Source organism: Carya illinoinensis, chromosome 16, assembly GCF_018687715.1.
Source record: "Carya illinoinensis cultivar Pawnee chromosome 16, C.illinoinensisPawnee_v1, whole genome shotgun sequence".
Lineage (NCBI taxonomy): Eukaryota > Viridiplantae > Streptophyta > Magnoliopsida > Fagales > Juglandaceae > Carya > Carya illinoinensis.
This window is the reverse complement of record NC_056767.1, coordinates 18,847,563-18,862,963: the sequence shown is the minus strand read 5'-3', so window position 1 is coordinate 18,862,963 and position 15,401 is coordinate 18,847,563. Positions and strand designations below refer to the sequence as shown.

The window sequence follows — 15,401 nt, the reverse complement described above, 5'->3', positions numbered from 1 at the left end:
ACACCTCTGCTCTGACAACCTCTTTCATGTTGGGGTTCAGTCTACGTTGCATTTCTCTAGAGGGTTCAGAATTGTCCTCTAGATAAATCCTGTGGGTACAAATCAAAGGACTGATACCTTTAATATCAGCTATGGTCCATCCTATTGCCTTTTTGTGTTCAATGAGAACACCAATCAATTTGCTCTCCTGAATTTCATCCAGTTTTGATGAAATGACCACTGGTAATGTCTCTGCTTGGCCTAAAAATGCATATTTGAGATCAGCAGGTAGAGGTTTCAAGTCGAGTTTTGGTGTTTGCACACTTGAGGGGAGAGACACGACATCATGAGGCGGTAATGCCTCAAAACGTGTTCTCCATTTATCAGTGTCCATTGTAGGAGTAGATTCTAGCAAAAAATTCATAGATGCAAGTACAGAATCATTATCAAAATTTGCACCATGAACCAAACAAGCCTCAAGTGGGTCAAAAAAACTTGACAAATCAAATTTATTTTGAACAAGAGTTTGGATCAGATTTACTTCATGCACATCATCATCATCACCAGGTTGTTTACAAATATTGAAAATATTCAACTCCAAAGTCATGTTGCCAAAAGATATTATCATCACACCACTCCTATAATTTATTAAAGCATTTGAGGTTGCAAGGAACGGCCTACCCAAAATTATAGGAATTTGAGTGCAAACATCAAAGACAGGTTCTGTGTCCAAAACAATGAAATCTACTGAGAAATAAAATTTGCCTACTTGAACTAGCACATCCTCAACTATCCCTCTCGGTATTTTAATTGAACGGTCAGCAAGTTGGAGTGTTACCTTGGTGGGTTTAAGCTCACCAAGACCCAACTGCTCATATACCGAGTAAGGTAAGAGGTTAACACTAGCTCCGAGGTCAAGTAAAGCTTTTTCAATTTTAAAATTTCCAATCACGTAGGAAATTGTTGGACAACCCGGGTCTTTGTACATAGGAAGAGAATTGTTCTGGAGGATGGCGCTTACCTGCTCAGTGAGAAAAGCCTTCTTCTGCACCTTCATCGTACGCTTCACTGTGCATAAATCTTTCAAAAATTTAGCATACGATGGAATTTGTTTGATTGCATCCAACAAAAGAATGTTGATTTTTACCTGTTTGAAAATTTCAAGAATATCATCATTTTGAACCAACTTGTGAGAATGTTGCAATCTTTGGGGAAATGGAGCAGGAATTCGGGCTTTCACAGGCATATCTAATTCAACCTTCTCAAGTTCACCATCACTCTTGGAATTTAAGGAGTTGTTGGTCTCATCAACTTTCGTTGTTGAAATACTTTTATCAATTATTTTTCCATTGCATAGAGTGGTGATGGACTTGGCATGTTCAAATTTTGAATTAGAGGGATTTGAATTTCTTACCTCAAATTTACCTTTGGGATTCGGCTGAGGTTGAGTAGGAAACTTACCCTTCTCTTGAGCATGCAATGCAGAGGTCAAGTCGCTAATAGAACTTCTCATCTCAGTAATGGCCTGCATTGTCTGAGTGTTGATATTTGCTTGTCCCTGCATAAAAGCCTGTAATGTTTCCTCAAGGGTTTTCTTATGTGGAGGCACATAAGGACCAGAAGAAGATGGCCCTTGAGGATTTTGATTTTGATTGGACTCATTCCTCCAACTAAAATTGGGGTGATTTCTCCATCTAGGATTATATGTTTCTGAATAAGGAGAAGAAAATGGTCTCCTATAGGAATTCATGACATTTGCTTGTTTGTGCAACACCTCTTTAAAAGCAGGGATTGTTGGACAATCCTGAGTTAGGTGTCCACTAATCTTACAAATGCCACAATTTTCTTCTTCTTTTTCACTGGCCTTAACCGGATTTACCTTCCTAACCTCCATGGCTTCGACTTTTCTTGTCAGACTTGCTATCCTAGCATTCACATCATCATTTCCTTTAAGAGCATACATACCTTTTTGAGACATGGCACCGAGTTTGAGCTTATTTGACCGATTAGAACGATCTGTGTTATCCCAAGATTGGGCATTTTCAGCTAACTGGTCAAAATAGTCCCAAGCGTCATCAGGATCTTTATTTAGAAAATCACCGTTACACATCATTTCTACAAACTGACGCATTTGAGATGTTAAACCTTCATAGAAGAAACTAATGGTGCGCCAAGTCTCATAACCATGATGTGGGCAAGTTAGCAACAATTCTTTAAAACGTTCCCAACACTGAAAAAATGTTTCATTTTCCTTTTGAGAAAAATTCATAATATTTCTGCGAAGAGTGTTGGTCCTATGAGTAGGAAAAAACTTTTTTAGAAATTCTCTTTGCATTTCTTGCCATGTGCCAATAGATCTTGGTCTCAAGGAGTTCAACCAATTTTTAGCTTTTTCTTTCAAACAGAATGGAAACAACTTTAATCTAACAACATTATCATTGATAGTTTGGTTTTGTAAAGTTGCACAAACTTCTTCAAATTCTTTTAGATGCAAATAAGGACTTTCTGAATCTAAGCCATGAAACTTGGGAAGTAATTGGATTACTCCTGGTTTTAGATCAAAATTTTCCATATTCGTAGGAAAAATCATGCAAGATGGAGTACTTGTCCTTGTAGGCTGCAAATATTTGCGCAAAGTTCTCATTGGTGGATTATTTTGTGCCTCTTCATTTTCTTGTTCATCATGAACACTACGATTGTCAGCCATGGTATTAGAATGAGAATTTTTAGAATCACCTGACAAATTATCAACCAATTCTTTTAAAACAATTTCCTCTCTTCTCAATCTACCCGTTTGATCACGTTGCCACGAGATCATTCATCATAGAGGATCGAGAACATTCAAAAAGTAAAAACAAAATGCAAAACAAGCAAGAAAGTAAAAGAAAAATTTTGGAACGAGATTACCAAATGGTATGAATATGGAAGCAATGTTACATGCTCTGTTTTCCGTAAAAAAATCGTACCTGCAAGTAGAATATGAAAAACAATTAGCAAAAGATTACTAAAAATTTTTTTTTTCTAAAAAAAACAATTATCACACGTTGCAATCATCGGCAACGGTGCCAAAAACTTGTTACGCCTAAACTTTGACTCAAATTAATGAACCAAAAATTTAGTGCAGTTTTACCTGCAAGTATACAGGTGTTGTAGTATCTTATAGGATCGAATCCACAGGGATTGACTTTTGTGATAAAGAAAATAAATTCAGACAATGAAACGAAATTACTAAAAGAAACGTACAATCGAATATAAAGATATGGAGAAAGACTAAGGTTTCGAGAATCTGTCTAATAATTTATGATATTGTTTCCGATTGATTTACTTCAATTAAACTAGAATAATGATTCCGTTTAATTAGAAGATTTAGCAGTTAAGATAAAAAAAAAAATAGTTGCTTATGATTGAGCGTGAACGATTGATAATTAAAACATTTACAAATCTATTTGAATACCACAGGGATTCCTCAAGCATTTACTGTATTCAGAAATCACAATGAATCAAGACGAGTATATATATATAATCAAAATATCCAATAATAAAATCCTTCAATCGATCAAGCATGTAGAATAAATTTTACGTGAATTCGGAAACAATACTTAAATCATTAAACTTCACCTCTAACCTTAGTATGGAAATTTAGCAAATCATATTTATTATAAGTGCTATAGAAACCATATAAATATTATTCATTAGAAAACTAAAATGAAATACAAGAAATACTAGGCAACAATTTAGAAACAACAAAATTTGGAATCTAGTCAACGTCAAAAGAATAAAGCTCACAACGTTAATAAAATGCATAAAACAGAAATTGAAACTATAAGATATTCATCAAGAAGAAGCTGCAGCTCGATGCCAAACGAAAAACATGAAGAAGCAAAAAAAAATAAAACTCCAACCACTTCAACTCCACGTTATACTCAAGCCCCAATCTCTTCATGTTCCTTTCTCCACCAAAATAAATCCCATCCAATTAGATTACTCTAGCCGGCTCACACATCTATCCCCCACATCAACTTCTTTTCACATTAATCCCCAAAGAAAATCTGGAAACTCTTTACACGTCTCCCTCTACCTCTCTACAACCGACCTACACATCTCCAAGAAAGAAATAATTTCAGCCGACTCCCTTGTTCTCCAGCTAATCACCTATCACCGATTACTTCTCTTCTCTTTCAACCACGTACCTCTCACCCTTCTATCTCTTACGTAACCTGCCTTCTTTCACTTCTAGAATTTCTTTCACTCACCTGCACCTCACTTTTCAGTAAAATACAAAGACACCTCTCATCACTTTCCAGCACAACCTAAGGTACCCCTCTTACTCTCACAATTCCAACCGATTGCTCCCCTTTCTTTTCTTATTTACGTCCAGCAATATATATATATATATATATATCTGCTTCTAGTCAGTCCAAACTCCCTCACAATTCATTCCCCCCCTCAATCACCACCGATTGTCACCTTTTATAGACTCCCACGTGATATAACTCCTTTAATGCAATTTAAGCACGGCACTTCCTTTTCTTTTTTCTGCACGTCTCCCTCTCTACAAGTCAAGCACGGTTCTTATATTCAATGTACAACTCTCTCCAATCCAAGTAATGCACGGCACTTTTCTTATCTCTTCTCTTCACAAGTCAAGCACGTACAACACACCTCACTCTCCTACATCCCCCACTTAACTTTCTTTTCTGCTCTCCCTCCACGTCTTCCTTCTCCCTCTCTTTTCTCTTTTCATCCAGCAATATAGTTATATATTAAGTCGGCACCAAACTTCCCCCAACTACAATTCACAGCTGACTTCTCTTGTTGAATATGGCACTCTACTTCAAGCACGACACTTCTCTTATCTTCATCCTTTTTAATTTCTGCCGTCCAGCCACACACACACACACACACACACACATATATATATATATATATCTTTAGATGGCTGCCTCAAGTTGGTGCTGCCCTTCCTCCAAGTCAAGTTAAATAGCCGAATTCTATCTTCAATTCACACTTGGTTGAAAACTCAAGCATGTCTTCATACTTCAAACAGCTTCTCTTCCAATCCATCACATGTTCCTTAATTTAGCTACACCAACCGATGAAAGTTAAGCCAAACAAGCAGCTGCCCAATTACGTCCTTCCTTCTCTTCATCAATTAATATGCACTTTTAGTCGAAAGTTCCAACCTGATCCCATTTGAATTTTATTTAAACTGAAAATAAGAAGAAAGAAATAACACTCAAAAATAAATTAAAAGAAAAATAAATTATCAAAAATAGACTATATATGTGAGGAAATATTGTCCCATTAAATTATAGTTATAAAATTAAGTATAAACATGATATTAATCAATTAAAAATCACAACTCGTATTTATGCTTATTAACTATTTTTTCATCTAAAACCAATAATAGTGTCACGAAGAATTTAAAATACATTGGTTTTAAATAGCTAAAACATGCAATATTTCAGCTCAATCAGGAGTGAGGACTGGACCTCATTTCTTTTCCCTCATCTTTTCTTTTTCTTTTCTCTTTTTCCTTTTTCTTTTTCCTTTTTCTTTCTTTTTATTTCTTTTTCTTTCTTTTCTCTTCTTCTTTCTTCTTCTTTCTTCTCCTTTCTCTCCCGCGTACGCCGAACAACTTCTTTTCTCCTTCCTGTCGCCGCCCCTTTGACCGCCCAGTTCTCCACCGTCTGGCCACCGTTTAGTACACCACCACCACCATTCTCTTCCCCTTCCACCAGAGATCATCCCCACCAATTTTCAGAGCCATTGGACCAGCCGTTAGCCACCACGAGCCCCCGGAAGTCACGGCACCTGCTCTGTTTTTCCCGCTGTCGTCTGTTGCTTTCGTGGCCCAGAACAGCCGCTCGCCGGCGGCGTGGCCTACACCACCCACCCAGTTTTCTTCCCCTCTCACCGGTGAACATCCCCACCAAGTTTCACCTCCATCCGAGCCACAATTAGCCACCACGAGCTCCTCCAAGCCACACGGTTTTTCACCGATTCTGGCACCGTCGCACCACCTCCGGCCACCATCTCTTCATAGCTTCTTCCCCCACGTCTTGCTGACCTAACCCACCCATTTTTGGCCTCGATCCGTTGCTGGAGCAGCTCCCACGAGCTCAACTCCGTTCAGCCCCTTTTTGGCCTTCGACCGCCGTTTCCACCACCACCCACGGCCAAAACTTGTTTTCTTTAGCTTCATAAATATCTCAATACCTTTCCCTATCAATTTCATGCCTTGGTTTGTTCCCGTTCGAAAGTGGGTAATTTATTACCCACGGCAACAGTGTAAATTACACTGTTACGTTACTTTTCCTCCGCCGTTTGCAATGCCGCGAGCTTTCAAAAAATACCATATAGCGCTGTAAGTATTTTCCAAATTCTACTTTTATATTTAAATATATTTTGCTCCTACAATAATTATTTGACTGCTGGTTGGTTGATTCCGGACTGAGTCCGAAGAGTTCGGGGGTCGGATGGATTGAGGACGGAGTTGTTTGGTTGATGTTGTTATTTGTTTGAGATATTTGTGCCTTGGTGTTTGCTGTGTATAGTGCACGCATGTTCATGTTTAAAAAGGGAAAACCAGGTTTTTCGTGTAGTTGCATGCATGTACATGTGTTTGAAAAATGAAAGCTGTGCTGGTAAGCGAGAAATGATTTATGGTATATCTGAACGGTTGGACTGACTGGTTTGAGTCAGAGGCACGCGTAGGGATGGTGGTAAGCAGGGACGGTGCTAGAATCCCGCCTGTGATTCCCGCCTACAGACCACGCGTAGGGATGGTGGTGAGCAGGGATGGTGGTAGAGTCCTGCCTGTGATTCCTGCCTACAGACGAACTTGTAGGGATGGTGGTAAGCAAGGACGGTGGTAGAGTCCCGCCTGCGATTCCCGCCTACGGTGCATGCGTAGGGATGGTGGTGAGCAGAGATGGTGGTAGAGTCCCGCCTGCGATTCCCGCCTACAATGCTCTGATGGTTTGGTTAATGGGTTATTTTCTGGGAAAATGGCGAGGTTTTGTATGAGGATATTGCGATCCATTTTCTGGGAAAATGGTGGTTTGGGCCATTGTCTGGGATAATGGCAAGACTTGATTTTATACGATATGTTTTTGGGCCAAATGGGATTTTGGGGTGCGTGGAAAAAATGTGATTTTATGGGATGAGAGCATTTACATTCTTTCATGTATATTGTGGAGTTTATTATGTTTTTATCTAGTGGTGTTTAGATTTTACTTACCTGCGGCACCATTTTTGGTACCGTAGATTTTGGTGCAGGGATCGAAGAGGAGGAGGAGGCTGAGCCCGAGGATGCGGCTCCGCCGGAGTTCTGAGTTGAAATTATTATCTTGCTGTTGCTTTGAATAACATTTGTATCTTGTAATATTTTAATATGTAAGTTTTGAACAGCTTTGTATTATATTAAGAAAAAAATTCTGGTACTTAGTTATGACTTTCGTTATCTGTTGCGTTTTCTTTTGCACATTTGTTGCTTTTACACACACTTGGCACTCGTCGATAGGGTGGTGACTCGGGTTGTCATCATCCGGACGTCTCGATTTCCCCGTGTCCATGCGTGGGGATTTGGGGGCGTCACAGGTGGTATCAGAGCGGTTTGGCTCTGGGTAAAACCACATGTCCCGTAGGTAGTACCAGAATGTTTTTAAAGTTGTGTTTTAAAATTTATTTTAAGTAAAGTTGCTGTTTGACGTGTTTTATTTGTTTTATGTATTTGAGCTTGTTTGCTTGTTTTTATTTATTTAGTTATGTTATTGCATGCTAGTTTCTTTTGTTTCTGGCTATGTGGTGTTGGTTTTGGTTTTTGGTTTTATGTTGTGGGTTTTTATTTGTTTTTCTTAAAGGGGGGTCAAAGGTTGTGTTGTCGCAGGAAAATGGTGAGACCAAGGAAATCTACTCAAGGGCCACGGGACGATACATCGAGAGATGATTCCATAGCCTAAGCAATACGGCAGATGACTAAATTCATGCAACAGAATTTTAGGCCACAACAAGTAGGGCCTTGGCCACAACCAGGAGATCCTTGGCCACAACAAGGAGGGTTTTGGCAACAAGGAGGACCTTGGCTACTACCTAGAGGGCCTAGTGGAGGGGTGCAAGCTGGGTGCACCTCTGAGCGCTTTCTGGCGCATAGAACTCAACACTTCACTGGAGAAGAGGATCCACTTCAAGCTGGAAAGTGGGTCAAAGACTTGGAAAGAACTTTTGAGGTGTGTGGTTGCACTGAGGCGCAACAAGTACTCTACACCAGCTATCTGTTGCAAGGCACCGCTTCTGAGTGGTGGGATACCAAGAGAGTAATGCTGGAATCAGTTGGGGTCTTTCGCTGCTGTGACATGGCAGCGTTTCAAGAAAGAGTTTAATGATCGCTTCTTTCCCGCTTCTGTAAGGCGGCAAAAGGCAAGAGAATTCTCAAGCTTGGTCCAAGGGAGCATGACAGTGGAACAGTATGCCTGAAGATTTATAGAACTTGGGCGATTTGCTCCCCACCTCATTGCCGCAGAAGAAATGCGAGCCGAGCATTTCCAGGAGGGTGTACGTCCTGATATACGCCGTATGGTGGTCAGCTACCGGATATCCACTTTTCAGGATTTGGTGGATGTGGCCACTCTTGTGGAGCGAGAGAATAATTTGAGAATGGGCTCCCCTCCAGGACATAAGAGGCGGAGTTTTTCTGGTGAAGGAAGTAGTTCGGGTTCGCCTTAGAAGTTTGTTCAGCAGACTGGGATTCGACCATTAGCAGCCTCAGGAGTGCGTATGGGAGGACGAGTGCCAGTTTGTGAAAGATGTAATAGAGCTCATGGAGGCGAGTGTCGTCTGGGTTGTAACCAATGTTTTGAGTGCGGTCAGACGGGGCATCTTGCTCGTGAATGCCCTAGTCGAGTTCAAGAAAGCCGTGGAGCTCGTCGCAGTGGTAGAGCTAACCAGAGGCATTTGGCTCGGGCTCGAATGTACGCAATAACTCTTGGTACCATTGGAGGCAAGGTTACAGAGACTCAGAATGCTGGAGTCATGGAAGGTATGGGTCTAATTTAATCCTTCGTGATGAATGCCTTGTGTGGTTTTGTTTTGTTTTATATATGTATATTATCGAGGCTTGGAGAGAATGGCATGATCTGGGTGATCTTTTAGGGAAGTAGAATACTTGAGTTCTCTAGTTCCGTGGAGTTTATGAAATGGTCTATAACGTAGTAGATTGTAAGTTCAACAAATTTCAAGGATAGATTTTATGAAGTTTCATTAAAGTTTTAAAGCTTGGGGCCTTATAGATTTTAGGAAAGTAGGTTTATGGTAATTAAGGTGTTAGGTTCGACAAGCTTTGGGGGGGAATAATTAAATTTCGTGATTCGGATGAATAATTTGGTGGCAATTGGGGTTTTAGATTTTACAAGCTTTTAAGGTGAATGTTTTGGATTAAAGCTACCAATCTTGAGAATTTCAGAAAATGATTTATTATCTAGTAATGTTTTAGAATTTGAAGGATTTGAGAGTCGATTTTCTTTTATGCGATGTAAGTTTCTTGATCTTAGAAGTTCCAGAAGATGATTCTTATTTGATTTAAGGTTTTAGAATTGCAGAGTTGAATGATTGATTTATAATAAGAGTTGAGTTCTTAGTTTTGCAGACTTAGTGCTGTAGCTTGATCTACTCTAGTGAGTGATTAGTTTGTAGCCATTAAAATGGGGTTGATTAGAGTTGAGTTGTTGATATGAAAATTTTTCTAGAGTAGATTTCTTTGAGGATTGGAGGTAATGACCTAGTGCGTGTATTTCTTTGAGGATTGAAGATATCGAGCTAGTTTAGAAAATAATTATTGTTAACTCGAGGTTGTAGTGGCAGATTTTAGGAAATGATTCTATTGATTCGAAAGATATAGGTCCATCAGGGTGTTGGAAATAGTAGATTTTGTGTTGGTATTGAATACGATTGAATTTGAGGCTATACGATCCGTAGACTTTTGGGAATGGATTCTTAGCAAGTTTAAGGTCATTCTCGGTACCAAACTTTAAGCAATGGCTAGTTGCTTATTTAAGGATATAAGTTGAGTAGATTCAGGAAAGATTCTTGTTGAGTTGAGGATATAAGTCTAGGTGATGGAAATGTGATAATGGATCACTTGTACGTTTGAATGATTTGTGGTGTTGGCTAAGAGTACATGAGATCGATGAGTAGTAATGGTAAGTGCGTATGGATTTCGGGGAGTGTTGGTTCTAGTCTCATCCATTTTTGGCTTGGTAGGAGTTGAAGAGGAATCTGTGTAGTAATATTAAATTCAAGAGATTTTGGCTTTGAGTTGTTTGGCAAGTTGAACGAAATGTGCAGTCGAAGCGTGTTACCTATTGGGATGATGGTTTGAAACGACTGTTGTGTTTATCTTGAAAATTAATTGCGACTTGAAGTCGTATGAATTTATATTGGTGAGGCTATATTTTTCTTTGGAGATCAAGTATCCAGTTGGGAGAATTGAGGATATGGTTATTTAACTTGAAAAAAGATCGTTAGGTCACCATATGTGGTGTATGAAGTAATAAATCTTGGAAGTTGAAATTTATGCATCAAAGGTGGGTAGCATGATCATATGTATGAAGTAATAAAGTAGTAGGATCCTTGAATGTTGTTTAATAGTTTTGATAGATTGAAGATTTAAACAATATGACCTGTCTTGAGATGTTTTTTTTTTTTTTTGTGAAGTGCTATTGAAGGAATTAGTTGTGCTAAAACTAAAGTTTTTGAGAGTACAGGTAGGTGGATGAGTTACCCAGAGTGTTTCGATTATATCTAGGTGAAGTCAGTGGTAGTTTATAGTGTGTGAGTTATTGCAAGATTAGATGTTATTCATAATATAGGTAATGAGTTTGAAGTATGGGATATCGGATAGAAGTTATAAGCGCTCTCGTTGGTTGGCCGGGAAGGACTTGGGCCTTTTGGAGATGTTCCTTATCTTCAGGAGAGACAGGTGTATTTTAGGATGATGCTACGTATTTTCAATTGGGGCCTAGAGGTTGATTAGTACTAGTTTTCGTCATCAATCAATGGATGTATTTTTGCGGAATGTTGGTTTTCGTTTAGGGCAGCGATGGCCAATTGAGGAACGAGTGGAGATTTATGATTTTTTTTTTTTTTTTGAGGTATATGATTTTCTATGGAAAGGTGGTAAAGCTTTTCTTGTGATTAGGTGTGGATTGAGCTTATACTTCATGATATTAATTTTTGATGACATAGCCTTTATGTATTTTGGTGAGTTATCAGAGTGCGCGCGAAAGCATGATTTTTGGAGATTCTTAGAAGTTCAAATTTTTTGTTGATTTTGAAGGATTAGTAGTGATTCGAAGTTTTAATGGGAGATTAATCTTTTGGTCGTGCAATTTGGTTTATGGATGGTTAACTTTGGAAGTGGCTATTACGTTACCAAAGTTGGAATGGGATGAAAGTTTGGAAGGTAAAGTAGAGACGTCGTGGATATTAGCAATTTATGGTGTGAAGTTAATAACCATTGGTTTTGTTGGGAGTTGTCGATGTTATGTATCTCTCATATATGTTCGTAGTTGTATCTTGTATCTGTTTGGCGCTGATGGTTGATCTTGCAAATTTCGAGGATGAAATTTGTTTTTAAGGGGGGCAGGATGTGATGACCCATTTTTACGTGTATTTTCACTGAAGGCGCTTTTTAATTTATTTAATATAATAGTTCTTTTATTTTAAATTATTGTATTTTAAATTGGTTTTAATTTATTTGATGTTGTGTTTAATTTATTTAGTCGTTTTACGGTTTTTAAAATCGTTTTCGGCGGATCAGTTTTGGTTTCTGGAGTGAGGACTGGACCTCATTTCTTTTCCCTCATCTTTTCTTTTTCTTTTCTCTTTTTCCTATTTCTTTTTCCTTTTTCCTTCTTTTTCTTTCTTTTTCTTTCTTTTCTTTTTCTTTCTTCTCCTTTCTCTCCCGCATACACCGAACAACTTCTTTTCTCCTTCCTGTCGCCGCCCCTTTGACCGCCCAGTTCTATACCGTCTGGCCACTGTTTAGTGCAGCACCACCACCATTCTCTTCCCCTTCCACCAGAGATCATCCCCACCAATTTTCAGAGCCATCGGACAAGCTATTAGCTGCCGGTTGCTTTTTATAGTGCCTTGATGTTTGTTTTTTTTAGTGCACGCATGTTCATGTTTAAAAAGGGAAAACTGGATTTTTTGTGTAGTTGCATGCATGTACATGTGTTTGAAAAATAAAAGCTGTGCTGGTAAGCGAGAAATGATTTATGGTATATGTGAACGGTTGGACTGACTGGTTTGAGTCAGAGGCACGCGTAGGGATGGTGGTAAGCAGGGACGGTGGTAGAATCCCGCCTGTGATTCCCGCCTACGGTGCACGCGTAGGGATGGTGGTGAGCAGGGATGGTGGTAGAGTCCCGCCTGCGATTCCCGCCTACAGACGGACTTGTAGGGATGGTGGTAAGCAGGGACGGTGGTAGAGTCCCGCCTGCGATTCCCGCCTACGGTGCATGCGTAGGGATGGTGGTGAGCAGGGATGGTGGTAGAGTCCCGCCTGCGATTCCCGTCTACAGTGCTCTGATGGTTTGGTTAATGGGTTATTTTCTGGGAAAATGGTGAGGTTTTGTATGAGGATATTGCGATCCATTTTCTGGGAAAATGGTGGTTTGGGCCATTGTCTGGGATAATGGTGAGGCTTGATTTTATACGATATGTTTTTGAGCCAAATGGGATTTTGGCGTGCGTGGAAAAAATGTGATTTTATGGGATGAGAGCATTTGCATATTATGGAGTTTATTATGTTTTTATCTAGTGGTGTATGGATTTTACTTACCTGCGGCACCATTTTTGGTACCGTAGATTTTGGTGCAGGGATCAAAGAGGAGGAGGAGGCTCAGCCAGAGGATGCGACTCCGTCGGAGTTCTGAGTTGAAATTATTATCTTGTTGTTGCTTTGAATAATATTTGTATCTTGTAATATTTTAATATGTAAGTTTTGAACGGCTTTGTATTATATTAAGAAAGAGCTTCTTGTACTTAGTTATGACTTTCGTTATCCGCTGCGTTTTCTTTTGCACATTTGTTGCTTTTACACACACTTGGCACTCGTCGATAGGGTGGTGACTCGGGTTGTCATCATCCGGACGTCTCGATTTTCCCGTGTTCGTGCGTGGGGATTTGGGGGCGTCACAGATTTCTCTTTTATTCATGTAGAGACAACTTTGAATAATGTTTTGAATGTAGACACCTGAAGAATACAATGCATTGTAACTTCTTGATCAATTGGGGTTTGTATTCATTATATATATTGAAATTCTAGCAATTTTCATTTTATCTTTTGAAAATATGTTTACCTTGGTTATTGCAGGGACATGATTCAATTCCAGCAAAGGTTCGTGACCCAAAAGCCAAAAAAGTTAGTTTATATCTTTACAAGCCATAGCATAAGCAAAGCCATGTGTATAAATTAATGCTTGGCTTTAACAATAATATTGACAAGCCTTTGGCACCTTTTGGAACTTCGCTTACAATCCAAAAAGCTGCTTTATTTTAGTCTATTCTCCATTTCTTCATGTTTCCACTTCTCCCTTTTTTTTAAAAAAATTTTTAATCTTTTATTATGTTGACTGCTGCTATTTTGTGACATGATACCTTTCAAAAGCATTAAAACTAACAGAGCCCCTTCGGACCGGTCGGGCTATTTTCCTCTAAATAACAGCCTCCACTCATGGGGTGACACGTGGGCAAGCTCACATTAAGCTGTCTGAAGGAGAATCAGCAAATTGAGTTCAGAAATTAGAAACTCACTAACCAGCTCGACTTCGCCGCACCATACCAGCTTTGTTGCTGCCACAGCTAGACTTCGCCGCACCACCAAGAGCCGTCGTCGTCCACGGAGGTCGCCGCCATCTCCACCGCCACTCCATGGTTTGATTTTTGCCCAAATTTTTTGTGTATTTACCTATCTTCAATCTGAATGAGATGCTGTATTTACCTATCTTCACTTTGCAAACTTTACTTGTACACAAATCCATCAACCTTGTTTCTTATATTTGCAGGGACTATTAGAAGAATAAAATGATTTTTTGGTAATACTAAAAAAGTTAAACCAGGAAGAGAAAGAAAATGATTTCCTCCTTTCCAGTTCATAGGTCATATGCCATTGCATCTTAAGTGTCCAATCTTTGTAGAATCTCTAATCACCTAAGAAGTAAAAAACTAAAATAAAATAAAGTTTTAAGCAAATTGTTTTACAAAAATGCAAAAATATATACGAACAAAAGAGCTACAGCTCTACTGAGCCTTTCATCAAACAGCTCGTGTGCCTACAAATGCCACTGTCATTCCAATAACTAGTAAATCCATTATATTCCCCTTTACAACCAAACACAACAGAGTAATTTCATTGGGATAAATAGTGCAACACTCCCCAATAATCAAGCAAATTCTACAAAGAAAGAATCCCAAATACCGACGTGAAGATTCTGTTTTGTAAAAATTTTCGAAGTAAATCATCAAGCAAATGGTAAGAATTTGAGAGAGAGGATTTCGGACTGACCAGGAAAAGGGATGATGATCAAATTAGCTGAAGAAGAACGTGACCCACTTCGATGAAGAGGAGGAGACCCGCGCCAGAGAAGACCCACTTCGATGAAGAGGAGGTGACCCGTGTCTCCGATGGTGGACAAAATTTTGGAGAGGAGGAGGTGACCCGCGACTTCTCAGGTGACCAGTGTTCTCAGGTGGCCGGTGTGTGGCCGAGGAAGGGGATTTGCAAGCTGTTCAGCGAGAGGGGTGTGTGGCCGAGGAAGAAGAAGTCGTCTGGGTTCAAAGGGTCTGAAGAAATGATTTGGTGTAAAACGGATCCATCACAAACTGAGCTCATTGGACACGTGCCGCACCATAATTGGAGGGTTGTTATTAATTGAAAAGCAGCCCGACCGGTTATAAGGTTTTGCCTAAAACTAATATTAAAGATGGTGAAAACATCTCACTATTCTTTTCCATTATAAGCCTAATCATTGGGATGAAGAAGAGGATGTGGAATAAGGAAACCCTCCATTGTACCTAACCCAGTATATAAAGGACCATGGAAGCGCAAGATTTGACAACTAAGCTTAATTACTACGTACATAGAAAGCCTGAAGCTTTATTTTTCTTTGTAGCTTATGACAAAATTGCTCTTTTTGACTTGACAGAAAATTAAGACCAATTATACAGGAAATGGAAGACTCCTTGGATTGATAATCCAGGTATTTTGAAGAATGCATATTTATTTTTAGTCATCAATTTCAGCTTGAAGAAACTGCAATTGAAGCATTTTCCTTTTATCACATCCAGATTATGTATTTGATTAATGTTTTACTCTTTTTCAACATATATTTAGGATGATGGCATTCTTGGAGCAGATA

At 39.2% G+C, this 15,401-nt stretch overlaps 1 non-coding gene across 1 annotated transcript; it reads left to right on the top strand.

The window, feature by feature from the left end:
• Positions 1 to 2,159: 2,159 nt before the first annotated feature.
• LOC122299984 lies at positions 2,160 to 2,263 on the top strand. The gene has a single exon (XR_006239835.1). It is a non-coding gene; the product is annotated as a small nucleolar RNA R71 (small nucleolar RNA).
• Positions 2,264 to 15,401: the final 13,138 nt, after the last annotated feature.